Below are 21,825 nucleotides of genomic sequence, written 5' to 3' on the forward strand. Positions count from 1 at the left end.
CTGGGAAGGTGGCAAGCCAAGTGAGGACAGCAGTACAGAGGGGGAGGGATCCGCAGCACCGCAACAGGATGAAAGAGGCAGTGGGGTGGCAAAAGAGAGAAGGCGAAACACACCTAACAGAACCCGCAACTGTTCCCCGGAGCACACCCTTGTGGAAATCTCCCTTGCCAAGGAGAGTCAGCTCGGCAGCAGACCCTCACCCCTAATGTTTTAGATGGTCAGCTTATCAGCAGTCCCTCGCCCGTAATTTTTTCCATGGTCAGATCAGCAGCAGGCACTCGCCCCTAATGTTTTAGAGAGTCAGCTCAGTAGCAGACCCACAACCATAGTTTGTTCGATGGTCAGATCATCAGCAGGCCCTCGCCCATCATTTTTTCCATGGTCAAATCAGCAGTAGGCACTCACCCCTAATGTTTTAGAGAGTCGGCTCAGCAGCAGGCCCTCGCCCATAATGTTTTAGATGGTCAGCTCAGCAGCAGACCCTTATCCTTGTTTTAGATGGTCAGCTCAACAGCAGGCCCTCGCCCATAATGTTTTAGATGGTCAGCTCGGCAGCAGGCCCTCGCCAATAATGTTTTAGATGGTCAGCTCAGCAGTAGGCCATTGATCATAATGTTTTAGATGGTCAGCTCGGCAGCAGGTCCTTGCGCATAATGTTTTAGATGGTCAGCTCACCAGCAGGCCCTCGCCCCTAATGTTTTAGATGGTCAGCTCAGCAGCAGGCCCTCGCCCCTAATGTTTTAGATGGTCAGCTCAGCAGCAGGCCCTAGCCCATAATGTTTTGGATGGTCAGATCAACAGCAGGCATTCGCCCCTAATGTTTTAGAGAGTCAGCTCAGCAGCAGACCCTCACCCCGAATGTTTTAAATGGTCATCTCAGCAGCAGATCCTCTCCCCTAATGTTTTAGATGGTCAGATCAGAGGCAGGCCCTACCCCTAATGTTTTAAAGGGTCACCAGCAGGCGCTTGTTCCTAATGTTTTTAAGGGTCACCAGCAGGCAATCAATCATAATTTTTCATGGGTGTATATGATGCCCTCCTTTATGGATAATAAAGGGTGTATTAGAGTGCCGGTTCCTTGTATTTTTGGCAGCCCTTTCACTTAGTGCATAGGCTTTATGAGCGTAGGATTCCCACTACCTGAACAATTGTACCACAATGTGAATGAGGCCCTCCTTTATGTGATATACAGGTTGTATCGGAGTGCCTCTTCATTGTAATTTTTTGCAGCACTTGCACTTTATATACAAGTAAATATACAGGAAAGAATGTTTCCTAACATTTTTTCCTCTAAAATTGATTTTATCGTCAGTTTTGTGCGTATTATTGTCAGTCTGTAAAAGTGACGTACTACTCGGACAACATCGTTCCCAGCAGTGACCTGGGAGTCCAAGATGCAGACATTCTCCCCATGCTGTTCCCAAACCATTTCAGTGGTGTTTCCATCAATTTCTGACCTTTTCATGTGAACCAGACACCCTCCCCTCTTCAGAACAGGGGGTGCCTGGTTTAATGCTCGGGTTTTTCCATTGACTTCCATTGTGCTCGGGTGCTCAGTAGAGCACCCGAGCATCCCGTGGTGTTCTACTTGAGTACTCGAGCACTTTTGTGCTCGATCAACATTAGTAGCAATTTGTTAACAAGACAGTTAGCAATATTTAAAGGAAGCACTACATTAGTTTGAATACAGAATGAGAATTTCATTAAAAGCCTTGACCTTAATTTAATGACCACAATTCAGAAGACCAAATTAAAATAAAAAAAATAATCTTTTTAATGCTAAGCAAATAGATTCTCATTTAAAATGCTAACATTTCCTGCAGGATCTATAACGTAAATTTCCCATATCAGGGAAATTAAGTCTAAATGGTAACTGTCACATCAGTGGCATAACTATAAGGGTTGCAGCCCAATTGTAACCAGGTCCCGTAGCCGAAGGGCGCCTACAAGGTTCCACTTGCCAGTGACATACCACAAAGTATGTATTGCAGTCCTCACAATAAGGAGGACATTATGAGCAGAATTATTACTACGGGTGACTATGGGGAACTTGATTACTAGTATAGGGACAATGGGGGCATTATTACTATAAGGGGCACTGTTAACAATAAGTGCTCACTGGCAGAGAATTATTACTATTGGTGGAATTTGACAAGCACTCTTACTGTGGGTGCAACCCTCGCTTAGTATCAGCTTAGCACAATTATTTTTGGGGGACATTATGTTTACAACACTATTAGTGTCAGGAACACTATTTGCTGGGCACAGCTATTTTTAGGGTACTATGTGCCAATAATTGTTGAAGGTAGCACTATCTGGGTGGTACTAGTATTTTCAGGGGAACTATTTCTACAATATAGTATTGGGGAGCACAGTGGGCACAGTATTATGGGTGGCAGGATGGGATGTTGAGAAACTGGGGAGGATGATGGAAAAGTAGGAATAGAGAAGATGAGGAAAAATTACATCTACATAAGAGGGAATGTCACTGGACTTCAGATGTATGTGGCACTGTATTACCCTGTACGTTTTGTAGAACTGTATTTAATGTTTTCCAAGTATGTATATAACAGTAGGGCAGGGGTTTAAGGTTTAGATTGCGAATTTGGCATGGAGGGGTGCCATTTCAATTTTTGCCTCTGGCAGCAGAAATGCTAGGTGCATCCCTGCCCCTTGGCACAAAGCACCGAGGGAAGCAGGGCCCAAGATGAACTTTTGCTTTACGGCCCCTGAGCCTTTAGTTATGCCCCTAGGTGAAGACATGGTTAAAGGAGGTTATCTGGGTATACATTTTTCCCTTTCCCTGTGTTTACTTGCAAGGCTTTGCAACTTACTAATGTATTCCGCTTCATTTTCATTCTGGCTCACAAGATAAGGAGAGCATTTCCGTGGAGACTAGATTTCCTCTGTCATGACCAGTCCTCCCAAAATGGCCACCATCTGAATTACGGGCTGAATGGTCATGATATCAGACTTATGTGGTCTTGATACACAAGTAGGATAGGCATTCTGCCCTGCCTCTATGCTGGATGAGGCATTGGTGTACATTTTGGCCAAAGCGTAATAAGCCACTCACCACGTCAAGGTCGCCTCTATGGAGTAGTCCCCAACACTAGTTCCCACCCGTTTATGGGCCATGACAGCCACACAAAGTCCAGGGAATGCAGGTGCAGCATGCACGCCAAGCACACTCTGCTTTTAACCCCGTCCGGTGCCATTACAGCTTTCATCGGATCCAGAGATGCAAGTACCAACATGTATGTACATTTGTATGGAAAAAAATGGCAAAAAATGGCTTGGAAGTGTCATTTAGCAGTACACTATCAAATAGCGTTTCTAAGGAAAACACATCTTCACAGTTCAACACAATACTGAACAGTGAAGATGCTGGGCTCAATGCTCCCTCATATATATCGCTAGAACTGACTCTATATATATATATATATATATATATATATATATATATACACACGGTACACTCCCAGCTCCCTGCCATTTGTATACTATTTAAACATTCAGGGGTGAGTGTTGAATGTATAGTGACAGTTATATATACTATAGTCATATAACTGTCTCTATATATTGAAGAACAGCTTCTCTCTGCTTCTATACTTACTGACAATAGCGATCACTGACTGCTGAGCTCCTGTATCTCCCAATGGCTCATTAATTATCAGCATGCCGGCAATACAGAGCAATCATCATCACACTGACAGCATAAAAATAGCAGTGAGACAGGGTAGAATATATATATATATATATATATATATACAGTGGGGGAAATAATTATTTGACCCCTCACTGATTTTGTAAGTTTGTCCAATGACAAAGAAATGAAAAGTCTCAGAACAGTATCATTTCAATGGTAGGTTTATTGTAACAGTGGCAGATAGCACATCAAAAGGAAAATCGAAAAAATAACTTTAAATAAAAGATAGCAACTGATTTGCATTTCATTGAGTGAAATAAGTATTTGAACCCTCTAACAAAAAAAGACTTAATACTTGGTGGAAAAACCCTTGTTTGCAAACACAGAGGTCAAACGTTTCTTGTAATTGATGACCAAGTTTGCGCACATTTTAGGAGGAATGTTGGTCCACTCCTCTTTGCAGATCATCTCTAAATCCCTAAGGTTTCGAGGCTGTCTCTGTGCAACTCTGAGCTTGAGCTCCCTCCATAGGTTTTCGATTGGATTAAGGTCCGGAGACTGACTAGGCCACTCCATGACCTTAATGTGCTTCTTCTTGAGCCACTCCTTTGTTGCCTTTGCTGTATGTTTTGGGTCATTGTCGTGCTGGAACACCCATCCACGACCCATTTTCAGTTTCCTGGCAGAGGGAAGGAGGTTGTCGCTCAGGATTTCACGATACATGGCTCCGTCCATTTTCCCGTTTATGCGAATAAGTTGTCCTGTGCCCTTAGCAGAAAAACACCCCCAAAGCAAAATGTTTCCACCCCCATGCTTGACGGTGGGGACGGTGTTTTGGGGGTCATAGGCAGCATTTTTCTTCCTCCAAACACAGCGAGTTGAGTTAATGCCAAAGAGCTCTATTTTGGTCCCATCAGACCACAGCACCTTCTCCCAGTCACTCTCTGAATCATTCAGGTGTTCATTGGCAAACTTCAGACGGGCCTGCACATGTGCCTTCCTGAGCAGGGGGACCTTGCGAGCCCTGCAGGATTTTAATCCATTGCGGTGTAATGTGTTTCCAATGGTTTTCTTGGTGACTGTGGTCCCTGCTAATTTGAGGTCATTAACTAACTCCTCCCGTGTAGTTCTAGGATGCTTTTTCACCTTTCTCAGAACCATTGACACCCCACGAGGTGAGATCTTGCGTGGAGCCCCAGAGCGAGGTCGATTGATGTTCATTTTGTGCTCCTTCCATTTTCGAACAATCGCACCAACAGTTGTCACCTTCTCTCCCAGCTTCTTGCTAATGGTTTTGTAGCCCATTCCAGCCTTGTGCAGGTCTACAATTTTGTCTCTGACATCCTTGGACAGCTCTTTGGTCTTTCCCATGTTGGAGAGTTTGGAGTCTGCTTGATTGATTGATTCTGTGGACAGGTGTCTTTTATACAGGTGACTAGTTAAGACAGGTGTCCTTAATGAGGGTGACTAATTGAGTAGAAGTGTCTAACCACTCTGTGGGAGCCAGAACTCTTAATGGTTGGTAGGGGTTCAAATACTTATTTCACTCAATGAAATGCAAATCAGTTGCTATCTTTTATTTAAAGTTATTTTTTCGATTTTCCTTTTGATGTGCTATCTGCCACTGTTACAATAAACCTACCATTGAAATGATACTGTTCTGAGACTTTTCATTTCTTTGTCATTGGACAAACTTACAAAATCAGTGAGGGGTCAAATAATTATTTCCCCCACTGTATATATATATATATATATATATACACAGTATATATATACAGTACAGACCAAAAGTTTGGACACACCTTCTCATTCAAAGAGTTTTCTTTATTTTCATGACTATGAAAATTGTAGATTCACACTGAAGGCATCAAAACTATGAATTAACACATGTGGAATTATATACATAACAAACAAGTGTGAAACAACTGAAAATATGTCATATTCTAGGTTCTTCAAAGTAGCCACCTTTTGCTTTGATTACTGCTTTGCACACTATTGGCATTCTCTTGATGAGCTTCAAGAGGTATGGGTGACATGTCCGGTGAGTATGCTGGCCATGCAATAACTGGGATGTTTTCAGCTTCCAGGAATTGCGCACAGATCCTTGCAATATGGGGTCGTGCATTATCATGCTGCAACATGAGGTGATGGTCATGGATGAACTCATCACGGTATCTCTGTGCATTCAAAATGCCATCAATAAAATGCACCTGTGCTCGTTGTCCATAACATACGCCAGCCCATACCATAACCTCACTGCCACCATGGGCCACTCGAACCACAACGTTGACGTCAGCAAGCCTCTCACCCATGCAGTTGACGTCAGCAAGCCTCTCACCCATGCAGTTGACGTCAGCAAGCCTCTCACCCACACAACACCACACACGCTGTCTGCCATCTGCCCTGAACAGTAAAATCTGGGATTCATCCATGAACAGAATGCCTCTCCAATGCACCAGATGCCATAGAATGTGAGCATTTGCCTATTCAAGTCTGTTACGACGACGAACTGCAGTCAGGTTCAGACCCTGATGAGGAGGATGAGCATGTAGATGAGCTTCCCTGAGACGGTTTCTGACAGTTTGTACAGAAATTCTTTGGTTATGCAAACAGATTGTTGCTGAAGCTGTCCAGATGGCTGGTCTCAGATGATAATGGAAGTGAACATGCTGGATGTGGAGGTCCTGGGCTGGTGTGGTTACTCGTGGTCTGTGGTTTTTGAGGCCGGTTGTATGTACTGCCAACTTCTCTGAAACGCCTTTGGAGACGGCTTATGGTAGAAAAATGAACATTCATTGCACGGACAACAGCTCTGGTAGACATTTCTGCAGTCAGCATGCCAATTGCACGATCCCTCAAACGTTGCGACATTTGTGGATTTGTGCTGTGTGATCAAACTGCACATTTCAGAGTGTCCTTTCTTGTGGGCAGTCTAAGGCACACCTGTGCAATATTCATCTAATCAGCACCTTGATATGCCACACCTGTGAGGTGGGATGGATAATCTCGGTAAAGGAGAAGTGCCTACTAACAAAGATTTAGACAGATTTTCGAACAATATTTGAGAGTAATGGGTCTTTTGTGTATGTGGAAAATTTTTCAGGTCTTTGAGTTCAGCTCATGCAAAATGGGAGCAAAATCGAAAGTGTTGCGTTTCTATTTTTGTTCAGTGTATATATATATATATAATGAGCAAATTTCATATTTTGAAATTCATTCACACTTCGTTTGTTGGTAAAGGTGAATTGTGTTATGGATTCTGTTACCACGGACCATAACGCAATTCTATGACGGAATGCAAAATGGAATGCCTTTAGAGGCATTCTGTTATTCATTCCGTCATGATAGAAGTCTATGGGCTGCAAAACAGATCCGTCCCGTTTCCGTTCTGCAGGGGAGTCCTCCCCTGTAGAACGGAAACGGGACGGATCCGTTTTGTAGCCCATAGACTTCTATTATGATGGAATGCCTCTATAGGCATTCCGTTATGCATTCCGTCATAGAATAGCGTTATGGTCCATGGTAACAGAATCCATAACACAATTAGCCTTTAACCAATAAACGAAGTGTGAACAAATTTCATAAGTGGAAATTCACTCATCTCTATATATAATATACTAGCAGAAGGACCCAGCTTTGCACGGGTATATTTCATCTATTTAAATTAATGTTTGTGTGTGTTGTTAAAAGATATCAACAGTATCCCCAATAACAGTGACCTCTACAGCACCCCGCCCCTTTAACAGTGAACTCCACAGTCCCCCACCCTTTATCACTGACCCCCCCACAGTGCCCGCCCTATTAAAATGGGACATCCACAGCAGCCTATCCACTTAACTTTGACCTTCACAGCAGCCCGCTTCTTTAACAGTGAGTTTCACAGCACCCCACTCTCTTGACAGTGACCTCCTTAGGGGCACGCCCCCTTAACAGTGATTTACACAGTACCCCGCTGCCTTAACAGTGACCTTACAGTACCCTGCTGCATTAACAGTGACCTCCACAGCATTTGCCCCTTTAATAGTGGCCCCTGCCCCCGTAACAGTGACCTCCATAGTGGCCTGCCCCCTTAACAGTAACATTTACAGTGAACGCCTCTTTAACAGTGACCTCCACAGTGTCCGCCCCTTTAACAGTGACCTCCACAGTGCCCTGCCCCTTTAATGCGAGGGCTTCACGATGACATGTGTCGCGCAACATTTTGTCCCAACAATATTTAAAATAACAGGATATGGTATCGCACTGCAACATGTGACATGGTGTGACTGCGACACAACAGTTGCAAAAAATCCATCCAGATGAATTTTTCTGCGACTGTCGCGTCGCAATCGCAGCATGTCACATGTCACAGTGCAACACCATAGACTATCATTTTAAAAATTGTTGCGCGACATTGGTGCAACATCAATGTCGCATGACACATTTTGCAGTGTAGTTGTGCCCTATGTGTTTTGCGACTTATTGTCGTCGTGTAGCCCTAGCCTAAAACTGACCTACAGCAGTGAGGAAAAATGGCTGAGTTGTTATGGAAACCTGAAGTAAAACTGTGTGTATGTGGAGACTAAGGGCCTGCAAGCTTCTATTGGCTGATAAGGGACATGTAACCGTGTGTATAGCAGTTGGGATATAAAGAGAAAGACTTGCAGGCTTGCATTGGATAATGCAGGTCATTTTTGGGAAATATCTCAGGAACGGTACATCCTAGAGAGCTGTGACCACCACAAGATTTATTTCCAGGTAGCAAGGGATGTGTATACCAAGTTTGGTTGAAATCGATGGTTGCATTTTTGAGTGATCACGGAACATACAGTGGATATAAAAAGTCTACACACCCCTGTTAAAATGTCAGGTTTCTGTTATGTAAAAAAATTATTTTAGAACTTTTTCCACCTTTAATGTGACCTAAGAACTGCACAACTCAATTGAAAAACAAACTGAAATCTTTTAGGTAGAGGGAAGAAAAAAAATAAAAAAAATAATAATATGGTTGCATAAGTGTGCACACCCTTAAACTAATACTTTGTTGAAGAACCTTTTGATTTTATTACAGCACTCAGTCTTTTTGGGTATGAGTCTATCAGCATGGCACATTTTGACTTGGCAAGATTTGCCCACTCTTCTTTGCAAAAACACTCCAAATCTGTCAGATTGCGAGGGCATCTCCTGGGCACAGCCCTCTTCAGATCACCCCACAGATTTTCAATCGGATTCAGGTCTGGGCTCTGGCTGAGCCATTCCAAAATTTTAATCTTCTTCTTGTGAAGCCATTCCTTTGTTGATTTGGATGTATGCTTTGGGTCATTGTCATGCTGAAACATGAAGTTACTCTTCATGTTCAGCTTTCTAGCAGAAGCCTGAAGGTTTTGTGCCAATATTGACTGGTGTTTGGAACTGTTCATAATTCCCTCTAGCTTAACTAAGGCCCCAGTTCCAGCTGAAGAAAAACAGCCCCAAAGCATAATGCTGCCACCACCATCATGCTTCACTGTGGGTATGGTGTTCTTTTGGTGATGTGCAGTGTTGGTTTTGCGCCAAACATATCTTTTGGAATTATGGCCAAAAAGTTCAACCCTGGTTTCATCAGACCATAACACCTTTTCCCATATGCTTTTGGGAGACTTCAGATGTGTTTTTGCTAAATGTCGCCTGGCTTTGATGTTTTTCTTCGTAAGAAAATGCTTTCATTTTGCCACTCTACCCCATAGCCCAGACATATGAAGAATACGGGAGATTATTGTCACATGTACCACACAGCCAGTACTTGCCAGATATTCCTGCGGCTCCTTTAATGTTGCTGTAGGCCTCTTCGTAGCCTCCCAGACCAGTTTTCTTCTCGTCTTTTCATCAATTTTGGAGGGACGTCCAGTTCTTGATAATGTCACTGTTGTGCCATATTTTCTCCACTTGATAATGACTGTCTTCACTGTGTTCCATGGTATATCTAATGCCTTGGAAATTCTTTTGTACCCTTCTCCTGACTGATACCTTTTAACAATGAGATCCCTCTGATGCTTTGGAAGCTCTCTGTGGACCATGGCTTTTGCTGTGGGATGCAACTAAGAAAATTTCAGGAAAGACCAACTAGAGCAGCTGAACTTGGGGTTAATCAGAGGCACTTTAAATGATGGCAGGTGTATGCTGACTCCTATTTAACATGATTTTGAATGTGATTGCTTAATTCTGAACACTTGTCCCCCGCCATCAGTCGGGAATGCTCTCATGAGCGCGTCTTCCAGCATGCGCCTGTAGTCGCGCATCTTCCGATCACGCTCCAGTAAGGGAATTAAGGATGGCACATTGTCTTTGTAACAGGGATCCAGCAGGGTGGCCACCCAGTAGTCAGCACACGTTAAAATGTGGTCAACTCTGCTGTCGTTGCGCAGGCACTGCAGCATGTAGTCGCTCATGTGTTCCAGGCTGCCCAGAAGTAAGGACAAGCTGTCCTCTGTGGGAGGTGTATCGTCTGCGTCCTCCGTATCCCCCCAGCCACGCACCAGTGATGGGCCCGAGCTGCAATGGGTGCCACCCCGCTGTGAGCATGATTCATTCTCATCCCCTTCCTCATCCTCCTCCTCCTCGTCCTCCAGTAGTGGGCCCTGGCTGGCCAAATTTGGACCTGGCCTCTGCTGTTGCAAAAAAACTCCCTCTGAGCCACTTCTAAAAGACTGGCCTGAAAGTGTTAGAAATGACCCCTCTTCCTCCTCCTCATCCTGGGCCACATCCTCTTCCATCATCGCCCTAAGTGTTTTCTCAAGGAGACATAGAAGTGGTATTGAAATGCTGATAACGGCGTCATCGCCACAGGCCATGTTGGTGGAGTACTCGAAACAGCGCAACAGGGCACACAGGTCTCGCATGGAGGCCCAGTCATTGGTGGTGAAGTGGTGCTGTTCCACAGTGCGACTCACCCGTGCGTGCTGCAGCTGAAACTCCACTATGGCCTGCTGCTGCTCGCACAGTCTCTCCAGCATGTGCAAGGTGGAGTTCCACCTGGTGGGCACATCGCATATGAGGCGGTGAGCGGGAAGGCCGAAGTTACGCTGTAGAGCAGACAGCTGAGCGGCGGTAGGATGAGAACGCCGGAAGCGCACACAGACGCGCTTTATGCAGCAGCTCTGACATGTCGGGGTAGTTGTGTATGAATTTCTGCACCACCAAATTCAGCACATGCGCCAGGCAAGGGATGTGCGTCAAACCGGCTAGTCCCAGAGCTGCAACGAGATTTCGCCCATTATCGCACACCATCAGGCCGGGCTAGAGGCTCACTGGCAGGCAACCACTCGTCGGTCTGTTGTTCTATACCCCGCCACAACTCCTGCACGGTGTGGGGCCTGTCCCCCAAACACATCAGTTTCAGAACGGCCTGCTAAAGTTTACCCCTGGCTGTGCTGAAGCTGGTGGTGAAGGTCTGTCGTTGACCGGATGAGGAGGTGGTAGAAGAGTAGGAGGAAGCCGAGTAGGAAGAGGAGGCAACAGGAGGCAAAGAATGATGCCCTGCGATCCTTGGCGGCGGAAGGACGTCCGCCAAACAGCTCTCCGCCTGTGGCCCAGCCGCCACTACATTTACCCAGTGTGCAGTTAGGGAAATATAGGGTCCCTGGCCATGCTTACTGGTCCACGTATCTGTGGTTAGGTGGACCTTGCCACAGATGCCGTTGCGCAGTGCACACTTGATTTAATCCGATACTTGGTTTTGTAGGGAGGGCACGGCTCTCCTGGAGAAGTAGTGGCAGCTGGGAACGACGTACTGTAGGACAGCAAGCGACATCTCCACCAGCCTGAGTGACAGCATTTCAAAGGACAGTAGTTTAGAAATGCTGGCATTCAGGGCCAGGGATCGAGGGTGGCTAGGTGGGAAATTACGCTTTCTCTCCAAGGTTTGTGAGATGAAGAGCTGAACGCTTCCGTGTGACATGGTGGAGATGGTCTGGCAGACGTTCTTCTTAAACTCTTGTATGATGTTCTTTGTTTTGGTTTCACTTTGTCATCTCCTTTCCTTCTGCCAGGTGTCACTTATTTAGACTAATCGTCTTCCTTTATATTCCCTCCCATACTGCCTCACTTTGCGGTTTATACTACTTCCTGGATGAAGTGTTCACTGCTGGAGGCTGCTGCTGCTGTTTTCTCAGATAATTCTTTTACTTTATTGTGTTTCCTTGCTGGCTTGATTCTAGGTGACCCTGACTCCGTCCGTATTAAGTGCAGGGAGCCGGTGGTCGTGTCCCCTCACTATTATAGGGTTTTCAGGTGTCACACAGTCTTAGGTACGTGGACATGCAATCGTCTACCATTGAGACCCTTGCATGTGCATAGCAGTCAGGGAGAGCTCTTAGGGTTTTATAGGGCTCACCTATATGCTCCTTAGTTTGGGATCAAGCCAGTCGGTCGTTTATTCATAAGTTCCAGCTATCTGCAACTTCACCCGTGACATTATAAACCGCCATAACCGTTTTAAGCATGGATCTCGTTTCAGCCTTGATTGACCACATGCAAGGTCTTTCGCTGGAGGTAGCAGATCTCCGTCAAACTGTGTCTCAGTTTCAGGTGACCGGTTCTGCTGGCGTTCATGGAGTTTGTACCGAGCCTAAGATCTCACTTCCGGATATGTTATCCGGGGGCAGTGAGAATTTTGTTTGCTTTAGAGAGGCTTGCAAACTCAATTTTCGCCTACTTCTCCATTCCTCTGGTGATGAGGAGCAGAGGGTGGGGATCATCATCTCGCTGCTCAGGGCTAACACTCAGTCTTGGGCCTTTTTGCTGCTGGTGGGGGCATGGCCCCGCCGATCGGTGGAGGAATTTTTTGTAGCCCTGGGGCAGATATATGATGACCCGGATCGTATTGCTCTGGCTGAATCTAAACTGCGTCTTTTATGCCAGTGTAAACATTCCGCAGAGATATATTGTTCTAAATTTCAGAGATGGGCAGCTGATACTGGTTGGAATGATGCTGCACTCCGAAGTCAATTTTGCCATGGTCTTTTGGAAAGATTGAAAGATGCATTAGCTTTTCATGAGAGACCAGCGTCATTAGAGTCTGCCATGTCTCTAGCTGTTCGTATTGACAGGCGTCTTAGAGAGAGAGGAGACTACTCTTTCCTGTCATATTCAGCCCAAAGACAGTGGGGCTGTCTCATTCAGCGCGCAGGGGTCTCAGTCTGTCTCAATCCCCTCTGAGGAGGAGGCCATGCAGCTGGGTTTGCTTGCCTCTGATAGTAGAGGATTCAGCTCTCAGAGGAGGGTTTGTTTCTGTTGTGGGGGTATAAATCATTTGGCTAATGTTTGCCCCTCTAGGAGAATCATGGAGTTTTCTGACTATAATAGAAAAAAAAAAAAAAAAACTCTAAAAACTTTCCATTTGCTACTATTGACAAGGTTGATGCGGAAATTTAAGGTTTGCTGTTTGCTTGTAGTTCCCGTTTTCTCCTACCTGCCAGGGTGGCGCTAGGCAGCAAGAACATTGTGAGATTTTTGTAGATAGTGGAGCAGCTGTCAATCTCATTGATAATCAATTTGCAACAACACATGGTTTCCAGGTATGCACTTTAGAAAAGGATATACCTGTTTTTGCTATCGATTCCGCTCCACTTTCTCAAAGATCGTTAAAGGGCATAGTTCACAATATCCGTTTGACTGTGGGTGATGCTCATGTTGAGGATATGTCATGTTTCGTCTTAAGCGGATTACCTACTCCTCTAGTGTTGGGGCTACCCTGGCTCACTAAACATAACCCCACCATTGATTGGCAAGCAAGGCAAATAAATGGTTGGAGTGAGTTTTGCAGAGAGAATTGCCTCACGGTGTCTCTTTCAGAGGTTTCTACCAAGACTGCCATCTTTTCTCTCTGAATTTTCTGATGTGTTTTCCAAGAGTGGTGTCCAGGAAATGCCCCCTTACCGGGAGTATGACTGCTCTATTAATCTCATCCCAGGCGCCAAGCTGCCAAAATCACGATTATTCAATCTCTCCCAACCTGAAAGAGTCGCTATGCGTACTTAGATCTCTGAGAGTCTGAGAAAGGGACACATCCGACCCTCGAAGTCACCTGTTACCGCAGTTTTTTTTTTTTTGCTAAGAAAAAAGATGCTTTTTTAAGACCATGTCTGGATTTCAGGGAGCTGAACCGTATCACGATTCGTGACCCCTATCCGCTTCCTCTGATCCCAGACCTGTTTAACCAGATTGTTGGGGCTAAAGTTTTTTCTAAGTTGGATTTAAGAGGGGCATACAACCTAGTCAGGGTCAGGGAAGGGGACGAATGGAAGACGGCCTTCAATACCCCTGAGGGTCATTTCAAGAATTTGGTTATGCCCTTTGGTTTGATGAATGCTCCGGCCGTCTTCCAACATTTTGTGAACAGCATTTTTTATCATTTAATGGGGAAATTTGTACTGGTGTATCTAGATGACATTTTGATTTTTTCTCCTGATTTCAAGACTCATCGGGACCACCTATGTCAGGTCTTGCTGATTCTGCGGGAGAATAAATTGTACTCTAAACTGGAAAAATGTGTGTTTGCGGTTCCGGAGATTCAATTTCTTGGTTTTCTTCTCTCCGCTTCTGGTTTTCGGATAGACCCTGAGAAGGTCCATGCTGTGCTGGATTGGGAGCTTCCTGAGAATCAGAAGGTGCTGATGCGGTTTTTGGGTTTTGCCAATTATTACAGAAAGTTAATTTTGAATTATTCCTCTGTTGTTAAGCCACTCAATGATATGACTAAAAAGGGGGTGGATTTTTCCTTGTGGTCGGTATATGCGCTTAAAACCTTTTCTAGTATTAAAGAGAGTTTTGCTTCCGCTCCCATTTTGGTACAACCTGATGTCTCTCTACATTTTATTGTTGAGGTGGATGCTTCTGAGGTGGGTGTGGTCTTATCTCAGGGTCCCTCTCATGCCAAATGGCGACCGTGTGCCTTTTTCTCAAAGAAACTCTCCTCCGCAGAGAGAAATTATGATGTGGGAGATAGGGAGTTTTTGGCCATCAAATTAGCTTTTGAGGAATGGCGCCATTGGTTAGAGGGAGCCAGACACCCTATTACCGTATTTACCGACCATAAGAATCTGGCCAACTTGGAATCGGCCAAGCGTCTGAACCCGAGACAGGCCAGATGGTCTTTGTTCTTTTCTATGTTTAGTTTTGTTGTTACGTTCCGCCCTGGGGTTAAAAATGTGAATGGCACATTTCATTCCCTTTCCTGGGTTACCCAATGCTAAGACGCTGGTGCAAGCATTTGTTGATCACATTGTTAAATTGCATGACATTCCTTCAGACATCGTTTCTGATAGGGGCTTGCAATTTGTTTCCAGATTCTGGAAGGCCTTCTGTTCTCGCTTTGGAGTTCGGTTGTCGTTCTCTTCTGCTTTTCACCCGCAGTCGAATGGTCAGACTGAACGCGTCAATCAGAATCTGGAGACATATCTGCGCTGTTTTGTGGCGGAGAATCAGGAGGATTGGTATTCTTTTTTGTCCCTTGCTGAGTTTGCTTTAAATAACCGTCGCCAGGAGTCTTCTGATAAGTCACCATTTTTGGGTGCATATGGGTTTCATCCGCAGTTTGGGACATTCTCTGGAGAGGGGTCTTCTGGTTTACCTGATGAGGAGAGATTTTCCTCATCTTTGTCATTTATTTGGCAAAAGATTCAGGGTAATCTGAAGAGGATGAGTGAGAGATATAAGCGAGTGGCGGATAAGAGACGTGTGCCTGGTCCGGACCTGAATGTGGGTGATCTGGTGTGCTTGTCTACAAAGAATATCAAAACTGAAAGTTCCCTCCTGGAAGTTGGGTCCTAAGTTTATTGGGCCTTACAAGATCTTGTCCGTCATCAATCCCGTTGCCTTCCGTCTTGATCTTCCTCAGACTTGGAAGATCCATAATGTTTTTCACAAGTCCCTATTAAAATGTTATGTCCAACCCGCTGTACCCTCCTCTTTGCCTCCTCCTCCGATTTTTGTTGATGGTAATCTTGAATTTCAGGTCTCTAGGATTGTGGATTCTCGCATTATCCGTACCTCTTCAGTACCTCGTTCATTGGGAGGGTTATAGTCCTGAGGAGAGGATTTGGGTCCCAGTGGCGGACATTAAGGCCACTCGTCTCATCAGGGCTTTCTATAGGTCTCATCCTGAAGGTGGGCTCTGAGTGTCCGGAGTCCACCCGTAGAGGGAGGGGTACTGTCACCGCCAGCTCTGTGAGAAGGTCTGGCAGACATTCTTCTCTACCTCTTGTATGATGTTCTTTGTTTTGGTTTCACTTTGTCATCTCCTTTCCTTCTGCCAGGTGTCACTTATTTAGACTAATCGTCTTCCTTTATATTCCCTCCCATACTGCCTCACTTTGCAGTTTATACTACTTCCTGGATGAAGTGTTCACTGCTGGAGGCTGCTGCTGCTGTTTGCTCAGATAAGTCTTTTACTTTATTGTGTTTCCTTGCTGGCTTGATTCTAGGTGACCCTGACTCCGTCTGTATTAAGTGCATGGAGCCGGTGGTCGTGTCCCCTCACTATTATAGGGTTTTCAGGTGTCACACAGTCTTAGGTACGTGGGCATGCAATCGTCTACCATTGAGACCCTTGCATGTGCATAGCAGTCAGGGAGAGCTCTTAGGGATTTATAGGGCTCACCTATATGCTCCTTAGTTTGGGATCAAGCCAGTCGGTCGTTTATTCATAAGTTCCAGCTATCTGCAACTTCACCCGTGACAGGTTCAGAACATTAATGCCTCGCTTCAGGCTCTGATGGCACAGCGTGCAAACCACTCGGGTCTTGTCGTCAGCACATTGTGTGAAGAAGTGCCATGCCAGGGAAATCCTTGAAGCTGCCTTTCGTGTGCTCAGTCCCTGGTGGCGGTGGCCAGTAGCAGGTGAACTGTTTTGGCGACTGCTGCTCTGCTTTTGCACCCTGCTCCCTCTTTTGCTACGCTGTTGACTCGGTCTCACCACTGCCTCTTCCTCCGAACTCTGAAAGTCAGTGGCACGACCTTCATTCCATGTGGGGTCTAGGACCTCATCGTCCCCTGCATCGTCTTCCACCCAGTCTTCCTCCCTGACCTCCTTTTCGGTCTGCACACTGCAGAAAGATGCAGAAGTTGGCACCTGTGTTTTGTCATCATCAGAGACGTGCTGATGGCTGAGGTGGTGATCCCATGTCCTCATCAGTAAACATAAGTGGTTGTGCGTCAGTGCATTCTATGTCTTCCACCCCTGGGGAAGGGCTAGGTGGATGCCCTTGGGTAACCCCGCCAGCAGAGTCTTCAAACAGTATAAGAGACTGCTGCATGACTTGAGGCTCAGACAGGTTCCCCGATATGCACGGGGGTGATGTGACAGACTGATGGGCATGGGTTTCAGGCGCCACCTGTGCGCTTTCTGCAGAAGACGTGCTGGATCCACTGTCGGCCACCCAATCGACTAGCGCCTGTTCTTGCTCAGGCCTTATCATCCTTAGAACGGCATTAGGCCCGACCAAATGTTGCTGTAGATTCTGGCGGCTACTGGGACCTGAGGTAGTAGGTTCAGTAGGACGTGTAGCTGTGGCAGAACGGCCACGTCCTCTCCCTGCACCAGAGGCTCCACCAACACTACCACCACGACCATGACCGCGTCCCTTATTAGATGTTTGCCTCATAGTTAACATTCACCAAGCAAAGTAAAAAGTGGTTGAGTCTGTTAAAAATAATTATCCGCCAATAAAAACCCAGATGTAGGGTATTGCACTAAAATTTTATATGACAGCGGTATTTGTGGTCTAAATTTCACAATAATTTATGCACCTCTAATCCCAGATGTGCAGTATATCAGAGGTTTTTTTTAACCCCAGTAAGCAAAAGCCATATTTGTGGCCTAAACAGTGTTTTTTCCACCCCGGTATGCGAATGCCGTATTTCTGGCTTAAAATGAACAGTCCCTTATGCACCTATAATCCTAGATGTGCACTATATGAAACAGAGGTTTTTTTTCACCCCAGTATGCCCCAGTATGTGAAAGCCGTATTTCTGGCCAAAATTGAACAGTCACTTATGCAGTGATAATCCTAGATGTGCACTATATGAAACAGAGTATTTTTTTAGCCCCAGTGTCTCAAAGCAGTATTTCTGGACATGCAGACATGCAGATATCCTGTGCTGGTGCACTATTGTTGTATAAAATGGTTGCCAATTATGTATTGACTAACTGAAGGAAAAAAAGTTTGTTTTCAGTAGTAGTTGGCTCAGGGCAGGCTTAAAACAATTGTGCACTGCACCCACAAAACACATTTGCTGTAGATCGCTGAGTAAAGAAGTAGTTTGTCATAAGATTCCTCCCTGATCTCTCCCTCACAGCAGCTGCAGCCTATCTTTACATTAATCCGAGCAGACTGACGGGCGGCGCTACGTGACTCCAGCTCAAATAGAGGCTGGGTCACATGCTGCAGTTGGCCAATCACAGCCATGCCAATAGTAGGCATGGCTGTGATGGCCTCTTGGGGCAAGTAGTATGACGCTTGTTGATTGGCTGCTTTGCATCCTTTTAAAAAGCGCCATAGAAATCGCTGAACACCGAACCCGAACGCAAACTTTTACATAAATGTTCGGGTTCGGGTCTGGGTGCCGAAAAACCTAAAGTTCGGTACGAACCTGAACTTTACAGTTCGCTCAACTCTAATCATACACGATGATTCCTTTTAACTTCTTACTATATATATATACACTGCTCAAAAAAATAAAGGGAACACTTAAACAACACAATGTAACTCCAAGTCAATCACACTTCTGTGAAATCAAACTGTCCACTTAGGAAGCAACACTGAGTGACAATCAATTTCACATGCTGTTGTGCAAATGGGATAGACAACAGGTGGAAATTATAGGCAATTAGCAAGATACCCCCAATAAAGGAGTGGTTCTGCAGGTGGTGACCACAGATCAATTCTCAGTTCCTATGCTTCCTGGCTGATGTTTTAGTCACTTTTGAATGCTGGCGGTGCTTTCACTCTAGTGGTAGCATGAGACGGAGTCTACAACCCACACAAGTGGCTCAGGTAGTGCAGCTTATCCAGGATGGCACATCAAAGCGAGCTGTGGCAAGAAGGTTTGCTGTGTCTGTCAGCGTAGTTTCCAGAGCATGGAGGCGCTACCAGGAGACAGGCCAGTACATCAGGAGATGTGGAGGAGGCCGTAGGAGGGCAACAACCCAGCAGCAGGACCGCTACCTCCGCCTTTGTGCAAGGAGGAACAGGAGGAACACTGCCAGAGCCCTGCAAAATGACCTCCAGCAGGCCACAAATGTGCATGTGTCTGCTCAAACAGTCAGAAACAGACTCCATGAGGGTGATATGAGGGCCCGACGTCCACAGGTAGGGGTTGTGCTTACAGCCCAACACCGTGCAGGACGTTTGGCATTTACCAGAGAACACCAAGATTGTCAAATTCGCCACTGGCACCCTGTGCTCTTCACAGATGAAAGCAGGTTCACACTGAGCACATGTGACAGACGTGACAGAGTCTGGAGACGCCATGGAGAACGTTCTGCTGCCTTCAACATCCTTGGCTGTGTGGTACATGTGACAACAATCTCCCGTATTCTTCATATGTCTAGACTATGGGGTAGAGTGGCAAGATGAAAGCCTTTTATTATGAAGGAAAACATCCAAGCCAGGCAACATTTTGCAAAAACACATCTGAAGTCTCCCAAAAGCATATGGGAAAAGGTGTTATGGTCTGATAAAACCAAGGTTGAACTTTTTGGCTATAATTCCAAAAGATATGTTTGGCGCAAATCAACACTGCAAATCACCAAAAGAACATCATACCCACAGTGAAGCATGGTGGTGGCAGCATCATGCTTTGGGGCTGTTTTTCTTCAGCTGGAACTGGGGCCTTAGTTAAGCTAGAGAGAATTATGAACAGTTTCAAATACCAGTCAATATTGGCACAAAACCTTCAAGCTTCTGCTAGAAAGCTGAACATAAAGAGGAATTTCAATTTTCAGCATGACAACGACCCAAAGCATACATCCAAATCAACAAAGGAATTGCTTCACCAGAAGATTAACGTTTTGCAATGGCCCAGTTAGAGCCCAGACCTGAATTCGATTGAAAATCTGTGGGGTGATCTGAAGAGGGCTGTGCACAGGAGATGCCCTAACAGTCTATAGTTTATAGGTTTATAGGTCACACTAAAGGTGGAAAAAGTTCTTAAATAATTTATTCTTGTCTCATTTTTTTACATCACAGAAAAGGGGTGTGTATATATATATATATATATATATATATATATATATACAGTTTCAAGAAAAAGTATGTGAACCCTTTGGAATGATATGGATTTCTGCACAAATTGATCATAAAATGTGATCTGATCTTCATCTAAGTCACAACAATAGACAATCACAGTCTGCTTAAACTAATAACACACAAATAATTAAATGTTACCATGTTTTTATTGAACACACCATCTAAACATTCACAGTGCAGGTGGAAAAAGTATGTGAACCCTTGGATTTAATAACTGGTTGAACCTCCTTTGGCAGCAATAACTTCAACCAAACGTTTCCTGTAGTTGCAGATAAGACGTGCACAAAGGTCAGGAGTAATTCTTGACTATTTCTCTTTACAGAACTGTTTCAGTTCAGCAATATTCTTGGGATGTCTGGTGTGAATGGCTTTCTTGAGGTCATGCCACAGCATCTCAATTGGGTTGAGGTCAGGACTCTGACTGGACCACTCCAGGAGGCGTATTTTCTTCTGTTTAAGCCATTCTGTTGTTGATTTGGGTCGTTGTCCTGTTGCAACACCCATCTTCCGTTGAGCTTCAGCTGGTGGACAGATGGCCTTAAAGAGGACCTTTCACCTGGAAAAACATTGTGAACGAAGTATGCTGACATGGAGAGCGGCGCACGGGGATCTCACTGCACTTACTATTATCCATGGGCGCCGCTTTCGTTCTCCCGTTATGCCCTCCGGTATCTTCTCTCACTAAGTTATAGTAGGCGGTGTCTGCCCTTGTCCTGTGGGCGTCTCCTTCTCCTAGGCTGTAGCGCTGGCCAATCGCAGCGCACAGCTCACAGCCTGGGAGGTTATTTTCTCCCAGGCTGTGAGCTGTGCGCTGCGATTGGCCAGCGCTACAGCCTAGGAGAAGGAGACGCCCACAGGACAAGGGCAGACCCCGCCTACTATAATTTACTGAGAGAAGATACCGGAGGGCATAACGGGAGAACGGAGCGGCGCCCAGGGATAATAGTAAGTGCAGTGACATCCCCGGGCGCCGCTCTCCATGTCAGCATACTTAGTTCACAATGTTTTTCCAGGTGAAAGGTCCTCTTTAAGTTCTCCTGCAAAATGTATTGATAAACTTGGGAATTCATTTTTCCTTCGATGATATCAATCCGTCCAGTCCCTGATGCAGAAAAGTAGCCCCAAACCATGATGCCCCCACCACCATACTTCACAGTTGGGATGAGGTTTTGATGTTGGTGTGCTGTGCCTCTTTTTCTCCACACATAGTGTTGTGTGTTTCTTCCAAACAACTCAACTTTGGTTTCATCTGTCCACAGAATATTTTGCCAGTACTGCTGTTGAACATCCAGGTGCTCTTGTGCAAACTGTAAACCTGCAGCAATGTTTTTTTTGGACAGCAGTGGCTTCCTTTGTGGTATCCTCCCATGAAATCAATTCTTGTTTAGTGTTTTACGTATCGTAGATTCGCTAACAGGGATGCTAGCATATGCCAGAGACTTTTGTAAATCTTTAGCTGACACTGTAGGATTTTTCACCTCATTGAGCAGTCTGCTCTGTGCTCTTGCAGTCATCTTTACAGGATGGCCACTCCTAGGGAGAGTAGCAGCAGTGCTGAACTTTGTCCATTTAGAGACAATTTGTCTTACTGCGCACAGATAAACAGCAAGGCTTTTGGAGATACTTTTATAACCCTTTCCAGCTTTATGCAAGTCAACAATTCTTAATTTTAGGTCTTCTGAGAGTACTTTTGTGCGAGGCATCATTCACATCAGGCAATGCTTCTTGTGAAAAGCAAACTCAGAACTGGTGTGTGTTTTTTATATGGCAGGGCAGCTGTAACCAACACCTCGATTCTCATCTAATTGATTGGACTCCAGTTGGCTGACACCTCACTTCAATTAGCTCTTTGAGATGTCATTAGTCTAGGGGTTCACATACTTTTTCCACCTGCACTGTGAATGTTTACAT

Source organism: Bufo bufo, chromosome 2, assembly GCF_905171765.1.
Source record: "Bufo bufo chromosome 2, aBufBuf1.1, whole genome shotgun sequence".
NCBI classification, from domain to species: Eukaryota; Metazoa; Chordata; class Amphibia; order Anura; family Bufonidae; genus Bufo; species Bufo bufo.